This window comes from Vanacampus margaritifer, chromosome 2, assembly GCF_051991255.1.
Source record: "Vanacampus margaritifer isolate UIUO_Vmar chromosome 2, RoL_Vmar_1.0, whole genome shotgun sequence".
In the NCBI taxonomy this organism is placed as follows: Eukaryota; Metazoa; Chordata; class Actinopteri; order Syngnathiformes; family Syngnathidae; genus Vanacampus; species Vanacampus margaritifer.
The window spans coordinates 45,646,825-45,661,143 of NC_135433.1; positions in this window are offsets into that span (position 1 = coordinate 45,646,825).

Sequence of the window (14,319 nt, forward strand, 5' to 3'; positions counted from 1 at the left end):
GAAGTAATGCACTCGGCAGATAACATCCCGTCCTTTGCTTGCAGCAAAGTAACTTTTCATAAGAAAACAAAGGCAAGTGAGAGAATCAAACAGAAAGTGCTCCCGTTTGGAAGGTGACGTTTATTGTGTTACAGTGCTGTCTAACAACACAAACAATTACTTTGTTTTTTTTTAGCACCTTTTCAAACAAAGTGTGTCAAATTTCGAACAGTCCATTTTTATATCAATTTTATAATTATTTGAATGGCTCGCTCACACTATCACCAGCGAGCTCTTTACAGAAGACAGTGTTTCTTTGGAGTGAAATAACATACATAATGTCGATTTTGAATGTTTTTTTTTTTTTTTTTTAATTATTAAAAACAAGTGATTTTCAGACTTCTATTAGGCTATCGCATCATCATTTGTGATTGGATGAACTTGCGCCTACAACGAATTTCCGCCTTACACTGCCAATGACATTAATCCATCCCCTAATCCAGGGTTCACCAATTCCGGTCCTCGAGGTCCGGAGTCCTGCAGATTTTAGATGTTTCCGCCCACTAGCACAGCACACCTCATTCATATAATCAGCTCATCAGCATACCCGATAACAATCCTGATCTTTAGTATCAAGTGTGCTAGTAGGCGGAAACATCTAAAACCTGCAGAATTCCAGACCCCGAGGACCGGAATTGGTGAACCCTGCACTAGTCTGTGCGAAGACTGTTTGTATACAGAAAATAGTAAGTAAATACAGGTAATTTTTCTACCAAAATTTTGTGCGTAACTTGAATTGGTCATAAACAGAGGCGTTTGTAACTCGAGGTTCCACTGTAACATTTTTGTTTGCCACTTCCGCTAACACTTCCCATTCCATCACTTCAAACTTCATTTTGTGCTTGCAGTGTTCAATGGTGAAAACCATCAGAGCTGCCTAAAGCGCACAACCATCTTTCGAATGTGAGCTGTTGCGATGTTTCGTATGCAAAACCATCACCATGGAAATGGAGCTCAAAATACCTTCATAAAAGTAGCCTTTACTTATGGATAGAAATGGCTCAGTCAAACCAGGAGAACTCGCTGCTTGTCTGAAGCGTTACCACGAAAGGAGGGAGGAAAACATGAGAACGTTCTGCTGCCGTAATTTATTTGGAAATATTTAATTATTAATGCTTGACTCGCTGTTTAGTTTTGCTGCCCAATTAGACCGAGTAAGAGTTCTTTGGGATATGAGCAAAAAAATTGCAATCTCAGTAAATCATGCGATACATGTCCACACTCAATTCTGATGTGGGAAATGGCTAAAATTAAAAAAAAAAAAAAAAATGGCAAGACCTTTTCAGTTGCATATGACACAACCCAATGCAAACATTTACGAATAATATAAATATTACAAAAAGAAAAGCTCAAGGGTAATAAATCATTGATCAGTCGCTTGCAGACCCTCCTCTAAATTCTTGTTCATGGTTGATACACGCCAGCTTCGATCATGCAAATGAAGACGTTGCTTCCATCGTTAGGTGCCGAGGAATAAGAGTTGGCTCTTGGTGGGAACCTTGAAAGAGCAGCACAAGTGATAATAAAAGCACGCACAAGGCTAACGTGTATGCACGGAGCGACTAAGCAGGGGGACGTGACTTGGCGGAAGAAGAAGCTTGCCGCGGTTTAGCTTTTCAAAACCAATGTTTTTCGCACGACTCATGAATAAAGAATAACAGTGTAATACGAACATTTCATTGCAATCAAAGACGTTACCTGCCGGGTTAAACGACAACAACAATAAACCCATTAAAAGGAAAATCGGTGCCGCCACCAAAATGTGCAGCCTCTTGATAACGGCTGGCGATAAGCACTCAGTCTGAAGTGTCTTCAAAAAGAAATTCTCCCCTGTGGCTCTCTCACACAGTGACTCTGCTAATAGACTTTATTGGCACATTTGAGCGATGGGGAATAAACAAAGAGGAGATGACGCAAGCATAGGGACAAAAGAGAGATTCCCTTAGCTATGTGGGGGACATAAATCATTTGACTGCTGATGTAGTGAAAAGGAAGGTGGATAACACACATTCAATGCAACCTTTTTGTAACATAAGTACATATTAAAAGCCCTTAACTTTGACTGCAAATAACGTCCCTGCCTTCTGAGGGGGCAACGCAAACTAATATGTACAAAAATTAGAATGTGTCTATCATTAATCAGTCATGCCAGTAATGTGTGACTAATATGACCACATTTTCAGCAGTGACGTGCAGTGAGCTCTAGATTTGGGTAGGCAGGCAGTCGCAAAATTGAGACCAATTACAAATTTGTGTCGGCAGGCGAGTGTACAACGTATCCTAGAGTGCCCATATTTTTTATTTCCACAAAAAAAAAGAGGACACTCAGCCCGACTTCGAGATACTTGATGCTCAGATACAAGATGCCATACATTCAAACAATTTTAACATATGCCTCCTCTGTATGGGTAAAAAATAAAACAAAAAAAACATTACTCTCTTTTGAAGTCTTACATTTTTTGCTCGGCAATCTTTTTTTTTTACTTTGACCAGGGTTCGTACCCATCGCCGCCGGTGGGGCAGCTCAACACTTGCTACTCAGCTAAAGTTCTGGGCCACCGTCAGCCAGTGCGCACTCTGCCAGCCACGGTAAACGTTGCAGTGCACTCCGCCTCCGGTTTGCCGCACAACGAAAAACGGACAATTTCAAACCCGCCCGGACGCCCGGAAAGAATGTAATAAAGTGAATATCAAACAGCCTAACTCCTCACAAAATCAAGCTAGCAATAGCAATGCCAAACACCATGTTAAGTGAAACAGCCAATTAATCAAAGTACATCCACAAAGCCAGTTTTTCCTTTTGCACCATTCTTTATAAAAAGTACTAATAATTATTTTCCCCTTACTTTGCTGAAGATCCGCTAGCTAGGGCGTTGGTCTCCCATCCTTCAAAAGATGACGTTTTTCCCTCAAAAGAAAGGCGTGAAAATAGTTTTATATTCTCCAGAGTGGCGTCATCTTACCGCTTTACTGTGCACTAAGTGTGTTTTGAATTCACGAATGCACTGTGCGAACGTACGTTGGCATAGGAATAATACAGCGCCGTAAAAAGGCTGCGTAGCAATCTGGCTATTTGCGTAAAGGACTTTTCTACTGGGAAACTGACTACGCATGCGCGAACACACGTCACAACGCGGACAGGGCTGGGAAAAGCACAGTAGCGGTGTGCCTTCAGGAGGATAATTTTTGCAGCATTTTTGCCTGCAGGCCAGACGAAGTAATGAGTCATTTTTAATTGAGGTATGAAAATCACCAAATATTGTCACTTTTAAACCTATAGGTAGTGTAGCTTTCTGAAATGAAAGAAATCATTAAAATAAATAGAAAAAGCCAAACGGTTTCAACTTTCTTTTCAGCCTGAGGCAGCCAGTGCCTACCTTGCCTATCCTGACCGCACGTCACTGATTTTCAGTAACGAGTGATCTAGTGGTACGATATCCAAACCGATCATTAAAGTTGCTTATCCTCGTCACTGCGTGTTACTATTGTGGCAAGGATGAGTCGCCCAAGAAAAGTTGAGGCACTTAAATGCAGAAACGGAAATGACCGGAAGGCCCACTAAACCAAACACACATTATCTGTTATGTGCTAAGCTAGCATGCTATGCAAATTTTGAAGGTATGTTAGCTTAGTGAGTACTACAATTTATGTCCCTAAGTAGGACTCATATTGTGTTAAAGGTCCATTGTGCCATTTAAAAAGGTAATATTAAAGCGATTTGTACATCATGCTTGCTCCACCATTGCTCAAATGAGTACGAAGAGCCCTGACTGTTTTACTCTGACTGAACCTATCAGCTTTTATCTTCCCTTCATAGTAGAGTGTGCGGACCCTCACACGCCACAGTTTCTTTGGGGAGGGGTCGGAGTTTTTCTTACCTCATTTGAAGTCATGTCTTTGTTTGTCAACTTTGGCTGTCGCTTTAAGATCGTACACGTACTCGGATTTGCACCATGAGCGAGCCTGACTCAGATGGTGCAGTTACGCTTTGGGCCAGAGGTGGCAATTGCGAGTAAAAAAAAAAGTGACAAACTGCACAAAGATCCTTTAATGGATCAACAAAGTAACTTGTAATCTATTATAGTTACTTGACAGTAAAGTCACCGAGTGGTAATTTTAAAGTAATCAGATTAGTTTTTCCAGGTAACTTTGGAAACACTGTCACTAAACTATGCTAACTCAGTAATTAAGTAATAGTTAGACTTCTTAAAACACTTCTTGACCAGAAATATAAAACAAACACATGAAAAACAGTAAGTATGTTAGTATCTGAGTGTGCCCCCTTGCGCCACGGGACCACGTATTCTTACACTGTTGCGGAAAATAGTTAATTGCGTAATATTTATAACCTCAGTCAAAAAAAATCACATCAGTACATCACGGAGCACCTCACTAGACCTCATTTCAGCAGCAGCCAACTTTGAATGTGTAGTTTGTTTGTTTTTTGGAGAGAGAAAGACCATTCTCAATAATGAGAGAGTTATGAAAAGAAGAATGTGAAATAGCAGCAAGACTGCATTTGGGCAAGTAATTTTCTCCAGTATTAGTAAGTGTTTTCGTGTCATCACAGTCTGAGATGCTCGCCAGTAGCCTAGGTAGAAAAATGGCTGCTTTTAAGGCATGTTTAGCTCAAGAGCCATTTTACGTATAATATGTAGTGTTTGTTTTTTTGCTGTCCTTGACACTTTGCTCTTAGAAACCAATATACTGTAAGCGGTGGTTTGTAAGGGAAATCGTGTGAATGTTAAGTAAGCAGCGTAATAGTTTAACTTCAGAGATATGAAGCCATAAACGGTGCTGTCGAAAACATGCACATACGCACGCGCGCACACACACACGCACGGGTGAGATAAGTACACGTTGGACAAAATGCAAAGTAGATGAGTCACGGCTCCTTCTCGAAAGTATCCCAACAACACTTTGCAGGTAATGTCAGTGCAATTACAGATAACAAACGTCATTGTGTGTTTCGCTATCGGTGCAGTTTGCGGTTCTGACAAAATCCTCTCCACTGACCCCTCAAGGCCAACGGTACGGAGTTCTAGCCCTAAAACCAGCATTTTCCCCACATTTGTTCCTTGTTGTTTCTCTGTTAAACGGCGTTGACAGCGAATGCGGTGTCGATTTTTCACATTCAAAGTTATCAAATCATAACAGAGGCAAGAAGACACCTGTGTCTTTGCAGTTCTGTAATGCCACGACAAGGGTACGAAGTCGCCGACAAAGGTTTGGATGTCCAAATAACTTGACTCATTAACTCATTTACTGCTATGAATTCATTTTTAAAAAAGCTTATTAAAAATTTGGGGCAAGAGGCAATTAAATTTTTTAATTGTAATTAATCGCAAGACTTCACTCGTTAACTCACAATTAATTACAAATTCTACATCGATTCTAAATGTACAATAAAAAAATTTAGGTTTTCATACTCTTGTTAACAAAAGTGGGTGGTGAGTGGTGAAATTTTGAACTAATAGAACTAGTTAAAATGTTTTTTTTACGTCAATGGCAGTGAATGAAGTAAAAAAAGAAAAGAAAAGATAAAAAATTTGGGGCGTCAGGCGATTAAAGTTTTTAATCGTAAAGAATCGCATGACTTCACTAGTTAACTCGTGATGAATCACAAATTTCATATCTGTTCTAAATGTATAATAAAAAAATTCTAGGTTTTCATACTCTTGTTAACAAAAGTAGGGAAAAAATGTTAAACTAATAGAAATAGGTCAAATGAATTGTTGACGTTTATAGTCGTCAATGGCAGTGAATGAGTTAATTATCGCTCACATTCACACTTTTGAACAATTTAGAATCTTTGATGAACCCACAAAACACACGCAAGTATGCATATGGTAACTCCACACAGAAAAGTCAGAGCTGATATTCAAACACCGAACTTCAGAACTGTGAGGCAGACAAGCTTCCCGCCCCCCACCATGCTGCTGCACATATGATAGTTCCATCCATCCATCAGCTTTAAAAACACATTGAAAACAAATGTATGGTTTTGGCATTAGAGTACTTAAATCATAAATCCCATTTACAAACCACAAGTAGCTCCGCAGTTTCTAATCATACTTTTAATAATATCAAAATAATATTGGGTATTTCAATCACTACCCTGCCAACTGTGAATGCACAAGTGCTCCCACTTTGCAAAAGGCCAACAAACAGGAGTAATGATGAAGACGTCACATTTGTAAACATATGTAAGTCCCCAGTGAAACCTTTAGTTTATATCCTCCAGTAGCAGAACCGTAACAAGTCCCAGGTGGGAGCATCGCAAAAAACGAGCGTCTCTCTCTCTCTCTCTCTCTCTTTAAAACACAGCAAGAAGGGAAAAAAATTAATAAAATAAAATAAAACACAGCAAGACAAGAAAAGCTAAATGTCATGCTGCTGTCGGACACTTAAATGAAATCGAGTTTGAATAAAGATTAACTCACTTCTAATCTTTGAAAATAGGTAGTATAGAACATTAGTCTGTGCTGTTAATATTATTGGTATGCAGTATTACAACTTATGAGGAATAGTATGGAAAATGCCGCAAACAGTGACAAAATGTCAGTGTACAGCAAGCATCTATCACCACAAGCTATTCTAGTTATGTACATTTTGTTACATAGCACAATTTTTTTTTTTAAACCCATCTGTATCCCTTTTTCACACTGCACTCAGAGTGAAAGAGTCATGCTGCAACACTAAGTGATCAGTTGCCAGCGTGCCCATATTTGGATGTGCTGCCGTAACAGCCTACCAGGGGAAAAAACAGATATTTTGCTGTTGGTTAGACCTGCAACTTGACAATATATATCTTTCATTCTTGCAAAAGAATGCCCGGACTTTGCTCATTTCAAAACAGAGGATGAGGACATGAGCAGCAGGAAAAAAACTAATAGCTTGGCGGGATCATTTAATCATGCAGTTTCTTGTAAATAAGCCTGCCAATATAACACTAAATCACTCCACCAGCTCCTCTCCAATGGGAGATGCTTGTCTGATGTCACGGCGGGACGGCTATTTCGAGGTGCCTTCCCGGCGTGGCAAGAGGACTTTCGCCGCAGCACAGCAAAGCTCCTTTTCATGGTCCCTGCCCTTCACCACGTGCACAATGGATGGGTTTTTATTAACGTAGCAGACCCTTGATGATAATATGAAAATTAAATACCATTTAAGTTAGCATTATCCTTACTTTACTATTTGAACAACTGGACCAATAACTTAAAAAAGAAGCTACTGTAATTGTGTTTATACCAAAACTGATTCTCCTTAGTAAAGACTGCCTCCTTCAATATATTGTAATGATGATCGATCTATGTATGGGTCAGCGGTCAAATGGGATTCTTTTGATGACGAAAGTGTTGCGGGCTGATGATCTGATGAAAGCAGCTGCTCGCACTAAAGGTCCATAAAGAACAAAGATGGACAATCTAAAGTACCACAAGAAACACATAAAGAGCGCTGTGGTGCCACAAAAGTTGCTTGGACGCATCTGGGAATTGTGCCTGCGTGTACAGCAATTCCAATTTGCGTCAACGGCATCCGATCATACAAAAGTGCCATGGTAACGAGGGACCGTGGGCAATTGTTTTGTGCTCACACTGAAATGCTCCCAGATTCAACATATCTTCAATCTATTGACACTTCAAATGGTAAAAAAATATATATATAATCAAATTAAAGATAAGGAATCTTATCACCGCAGGCAGCACTGATTGCATCTCATAGGGAGAAAAAGTAAAAGAATTAATTCAATATAGCCAAAACAACAAATACTGTATATCTTTGTTTACTGGTTAAAAAGAACGAAAGAAAAGAAATGGAACAAAAAATGTTAAGATTTCAATGCAATAAAGCAGATTTAAACAGTCTGCTGTTTAACTGGTGTGAAATAGGACCCTAGCTGAACCAAATAATACAATTAAGTGTGGTCCAATGAGTATTTAAAATGGAGAACAATATGTTAATTTACCTAGTCCTTTGAAAGTCAATATTTGTAAACGGCCGCTGCTTTAAACCAGCTTGTCTTGTACGGATGTAATTGTAAAAAGATCCGTGCGGGTAAGGGAGGTGAGACGCAATAAGACAGGATGAGAGATTTGTTTAATTTTATGCACTGTGCATCAAATCGATGCACCACAGACGAGTCGTGCAATACCGTTCTCTTAATTCAAGGCCTTCGGTGTGCCTTTTGCCTGCAGGGGTTCGCCTCATCGCACAGGTGGATGCCCGCGAATGCAGTATGTTGTGCAACTCAGACATAAAAATGAGCCTGTCAGGGCAGGGTACATAATTCTGGCCACATGCTATGAAATCAGATGTTTAAAAGACCATTAACTCAGTAGGTACTTTCCACATTCGTGTAAAAACAAAACAGCACAAATTCATGTTGAAACTTAATGATCCGTAATGAGGTGTTATCACTGTGCTTATAATCTACGCCGTTGTGTGCGGCCTGCTGCATGCAACATCTGTCATAGCAGCGGACAAAACTGGCAACATGGAACTCGGATTGGGACCTCAGCCAATACAAACAAACAACTTGAAGAAGGTATAGTGTGCACTCAGCCTTTAGTCTGTTGCAGCCAAACTAGATTGTTTGGTCTGGTGCGACCAGAGTCATCTGATTTATGTGCAGACCAAACAAGCTGTAGACCATTAAAAGGTTTGGCTGTGGTGAGTCCAACAACAAACCAACGTTTTCTAGAATACCTTCTCTGTAAATTTGATACAAGCGTTATGACATCATCAGTCTGACCTTGGAGCAGATTAGATACTTGTTAGAGCCGATATGTTTATCACATTTCCATAACTAACACTGAATGCAAGTTGTTTTCAGTATGTGACGGAACTGACGTAGAAGTAGTAGTAGTAGTTTTACATTTAGAACCCAAAAGTCTTTTTTTTTCAAAATTGAAATTTACTGTTACTGATGTTAGGTATGACTTGGGCCCCTGTCGATCCCTGGCCGATTCGAAATAATGCGATTGCACAAAAAGCACAAAACAAGCCCAAGGAAGGATAAATTGTTGTTTTTTAAAAAAAGATTACTTGATTTATTGAAGAAAAAAAACTATCCAAAGCTACGTGGCACTGTGAATGTTAAATCATTAATTTACTGTGACTAATCACTTTTCTTAGTTCCTGTTTAGTCAAGAAATTGCTTAAATAGAACCTGTCTGACAAAAAGAAACATGCAAAATATCTAAAAAATAAAAAGATGCAACAAAATACCATGATCCAAAGAAATTCAAGAACAGATGAGAAATGAAGTAATTGATTCTTGATGTATCAATCTGGAAAAGGTTACAAAGTCATTCCTTTTTTATTTATTTTTTTTTTTTTTTTTAGCTCATTATTGTTCATTTGGTAATTTTACCGATTTGACATGTTATCATCATTGCGCTCTCTTTTTTTTTTTTTGTATGTGGGTGAGTATGTGTATGTGCATGTGTGTGTGTATTCATTAGTTCACCTAAAACCTATTAAAAAATCCCATACCGCTCCCCTAAACCGAACACTTCAGAACCCAGCCCGAGCCGTGAGGACTTCAGGAGACCCGAGGAAGGACCAAAGAAAAGAAAGGAAAGTGAAATCCAGCACCAACCAGACACCACCCACCACCCACCGGGCCACCAACCCCAGAAACATCCAAATTCCAACAAATCAGGGAGACCTCAAGAGGCCAAAGGAGAGACTGAGGAAAGGAAGGAAGGACAGACGAAGCAGAGTGAGATCCACAGACACCAGCCTCCACCGATTCAACGACCAGAGGAAGAAGCAGATTGTGTCTGAGTTTCGATAGATGCTGGTGTGGTGGATACAAAGTCATTCCTAAAGCTTTAGGACCCCAGAGAACTAGGGTGAGAGCCGTTATCCACAATCTGAAAAAGCATAGAATAGTGGCGAAGCTTCCCAGAAGTGGCCAGCCTACGGAAATTACCCCAAGAGCACACTCATCCAGGAGGTCACTAAGGAAACCAGGACAATGTCTAAAGAACTGCTGCCCTCCCTCGCCTCAGTTAATGTCAGTCTTCGTTACTCAAGCAAAGAGGAAGACGATGGCCAAAAATGACATCCATGGCAGTTCCAAGGCAAAAACTCCTGCTGACCAAAAAGCCATCTATTATCCGAACTGCTTTTCCTGATGAGGGTCGCGGGCGTCCCAGCTGTCTTTGGTCAGTTTGTGGGGTACACCCTGAACCGGTTGCCAGCCAATCGCAGGGCACCCACAGACGAACAATCATTCACACTCACAATCACTTTTGCAAAACATATCTGAACGATTCCCAAGACTTTTGGGAAAATATTCTATGGACTGACAAGACAAAAGGTGTACTTTTGGAAGGTGTTTGTCTCATTACATCTGGCGTAAATGTAACATTTCAGGAAAAAGAACATCATACCAACAGTTGTGGTGGTTCTAGTGTGATGATTTGCTGGTTCGGTACTTGGGCAAACTGCGACCAAAAAATCCTGAGGCAGAATGTCTGAGGTCGTCAGTTCATGACCTTAAATTGAAGCGCGCTTGCGTACTGCAAAATACAGCACCAAGTCAACTTCTAATGGCTTTAAAAAAAAGAAACAAAATTACGATTTTGGAGTAGTCAAAGTCAAAATCGGGACTTGAATCTAGTTGAAATGCTGTGGCCTGACTATAAATAGGCCATTCATGCTTGAAAACCCTCCAGTATTTCTAAGCTAAGCCATTCTAGAAGGCACAGTGGGCCAAAATGTATCCACACAGATGTGAAATATTCATTGCCAGTTCTAGAAAACACTCAATTTCAGTTGTTGCTGCTGAAGATGGCCCAAACCATTATTATGTTTAGGGGGCCACATTTGAATCGATTTGTTTCCTTAATAAATCAAATCACCGTTTAAGTACTGCATTTTATGTTTACCTAGGTTATCTTTGTCTGATTTATTTGATTATCTTAAACATTAAAGTGTGTGTGTGTGTGTGTGTGTTGAGTATTTGAGAAGAGGGCAAATACTTTTTCACAGCATTGTACACATGGATGCACACAACATTGCGGAGCAACCGAAGGTCTAATGGAATGCGGCTCGTCATCAAACACAGAACATGATGCAAGATTGTTAATACTCCACAGAGAACTCATTGCGGTAAGACTCCACATTATGAGCGTTAAATATTAATAAAATCAAGACAAATAATGGACAAAGCACCACAGACTATTAATGTGGATAATTTAACCACTGATGCTGCAATCAAAGTCACAAATGTCAGTGGTGGTTAATCAAAAGGATTCAAATGTAAAATAACTCGCTTGTTTTCAAGCTTAGGGACAAACTATATCAGAATTAATAAGTATTCGGAACATATCTGAATCTATTTACCAAGAGACATTTTCATTTGCGCGTTCTCATTGGGTTGCTGTACTTTAATGGAAAAGGCAGTCAAGCAAATAAAGGTTCAAGGCACGTCTTTGTGCAGAGCGACATCAACACAAACAGTTATTGTTTTTTTTGTTTTTTTATTACAAACAAGATATTCAGTTGATGTGTTGAAACCATTAACTACATTAACCTTTTGCAATGAAGTATTTTACCGAAGGAGTTCTGTCTTCAATTTTAAGGCAAAAAAGTTATATTTTTACTCCGGAATTCCTCAGGAATTTTACAGTAGGCTATATGTAATTCAATCTCAGAATTCTTTGACTGATTTTGGAAATAAAGTTTGACCACAAAATGTTAATCAGACTCCTCCCACATTCCAAAGACTGGCATTGCAGGTTAATTGAGTGCTCTGAATTGTCCCGAGGTGTGCTTGTGCGTGTGGTTGTTCGTCTTTGTGTGCCCTGCGATTGGCTGGCAACCAGTTCAGGGTGTACCCCGAGTACTGCCCGAAGCCAGCCGGGATAGGCTCCAGCACCCCCGCGACCCTCGTGAGGAATAAACGGTTCAGAAATGGATAGATGTTAATCAGAGCAAATAATGGAATACAAATCTCTACTGTAAATAATAGTGTATAATAACAATGCAAAACACAATGTGTAAATAAAATATCTTTTAAAGTATCCATATTTAAAACAAAAAACAAACAGACAAAGATTAGCCATAAAACCATGATTCACGACTAGTATTTGTTTTTGGAGACAGTAGTTGTGAATTCAGCCGCGGTTTATCACAATAATAATGTGCGCACTCTGGATAAAAGTAATTACTAAAATTATGACAGGGATAATTGCTTAAATAATTACCTTGAATGTGCATGTGTACACCTGCCTAGGCAGCAAAACAATAATAATTGTTATTCTAATTATTAAGAGTGATGATTGAAACGGGTGCTATCACTACAAATTGTATCGGATACATATAAAATACATAACTAACTGGCACCTGGACTTGCCGCATACTGTCAACTCAACATGGGTCTCACAACGTAATTTTACCAAACAGAGGCTACCGCAATTTAAAGCAATGCCTTTACAGTTGATTAAGGTTTTGTGATGGTGACTTAGTGATTATATGACTTGAAATGTTTTTGGGTGTTTGTTGTTGTTTTTTTCAACCAGTGTTACCCAGTGTACTTTATTCAACACTAAGATTCCACTGAAAATATACTGTATACATCATCAATGACAACATCTGTAGTAAACACACACATGCTACAAGCCAAACAATATTCCTATAATAGATCCCAGGACAATAACATAGATGCTGATGGCACAATGTGAAGGTGTTACTAAACCAAGTAATCTCTTGAGACGTGAGGCTGACACATATATTGCAGGGTTTTCATACAATAAAGAAGAGAAGTAGTCCCAAAGTTAACATAATATGCCAAACTGTTTACTCTGCCAACTCATTATTACAACATGCTTTCAATAACAACCATAGCTGACCACTATTTTTATTTGCTAGGGGCCTCTGTTCTACATGGCTTCTAACACAGCTCGGAGTGGAAAATAAAGAAATAAATAATCTCATAAAGTCAAATCTGCGCCGTGTGAAGCCGTATGTCACATTTGGTCAGCCTGCTTCATTCCAGCCAGAGTTGTGCCTCCTGGCACCTGCTGTCATGTCGACGATAAGATAAAAAACAACTTCAAGACCAGGCCAAATGTGATGATAAAGCCGGAGTTTACACAAACACACTCAAAGAGGAGCTGACAGAAACGTAGTCCGAGGAGACTTCACATGATCTTGTGTGGTGTCAGACTGAGAACAGAGTGTAAAAGCCACACATGTATGAAAGGAAACGACATGGATTACTCGCTGCAGTCTCCTATCCCTAACCAAAGGCTACACATGCAGGCTTTTGGGGATTAGTGTCACGTTTCGGTTTTGAATGAGTTAGGGTTTTGTTTATTTTGGTTTGTTTGTTGTGTCTTTCTGTGATTGGTGTTTGTCTTGTGTTTCTGAGCGTTTCCCCTGTCTCGTTATGTCTGATTACGTCCACCTGTGTGCCTGTCCCCTTCCCAGTGTGTTTGACCAATCGGTGCCCTCTTCCTAATCCTATCCAGGTGTGTTAGTCTGTTGTGTTTGTCCAGTCGGTGTGGGATCATTGTCTATGTCAGGTGTCATTGTCGCAGTTTGTCTGGAATCCGTGCGTGTGCGTTTTTTGGTCAAGCCAAGCCCGAGTTTATGTAAGACATCTTTGTTTCAGTCTAGTCACCCTCGTCTTATTTTAGTTGTTTTAATTCCCGTCCATTGCCCCACATCACCATTTAGTTTCCCTTTGTCTCAGTCTGGCCCCCCCTCGTCGTCTCGTCATCCTTGTCACTGTCCTGTAGCTCACGTCACCTTGTAGTTCTCCAAGCTTTTGCAAAGTTCTCCAAGCTCCTGCAAAGTTCTCCACGCTCTGCCAGCTACAGTCAAGCCAGCCCGCTCTCGCTCAGTCCAGTCATGGCAGCCGGTCTTCGTCCTCACGCCCAGTCCAGTCACGTCTTCTCCAGTCTTCGTCCTCTCACGGGTCCCCACAAGTTTTAATAAGGCTTCTTACTTTGTTCTCACTTCTTGTCTCCTCCAGTCTGTCTTCCCGCATTTGGGTCCACCCTCTTCAACGCATCCCGTTTCACAACAATGAGTCCATATAAAAAGCTTTGATTAAGCTAATTTCTTAGCAAGGGACTGTAGTTACTTGTGAGAGAGTTGTATACTGTCCGGACAGTTAGAATGACCCAAAAGTTATTACAAGTTGGAGTTCAACCAATATGTTCTGAAAAATAGAAAACCATCAACACATCTTGGGAGACCTCAACAAATCCCGTAAAATTGGCTCTCACTGACCTGTGAGGATTAACACAAGTGTGTTTT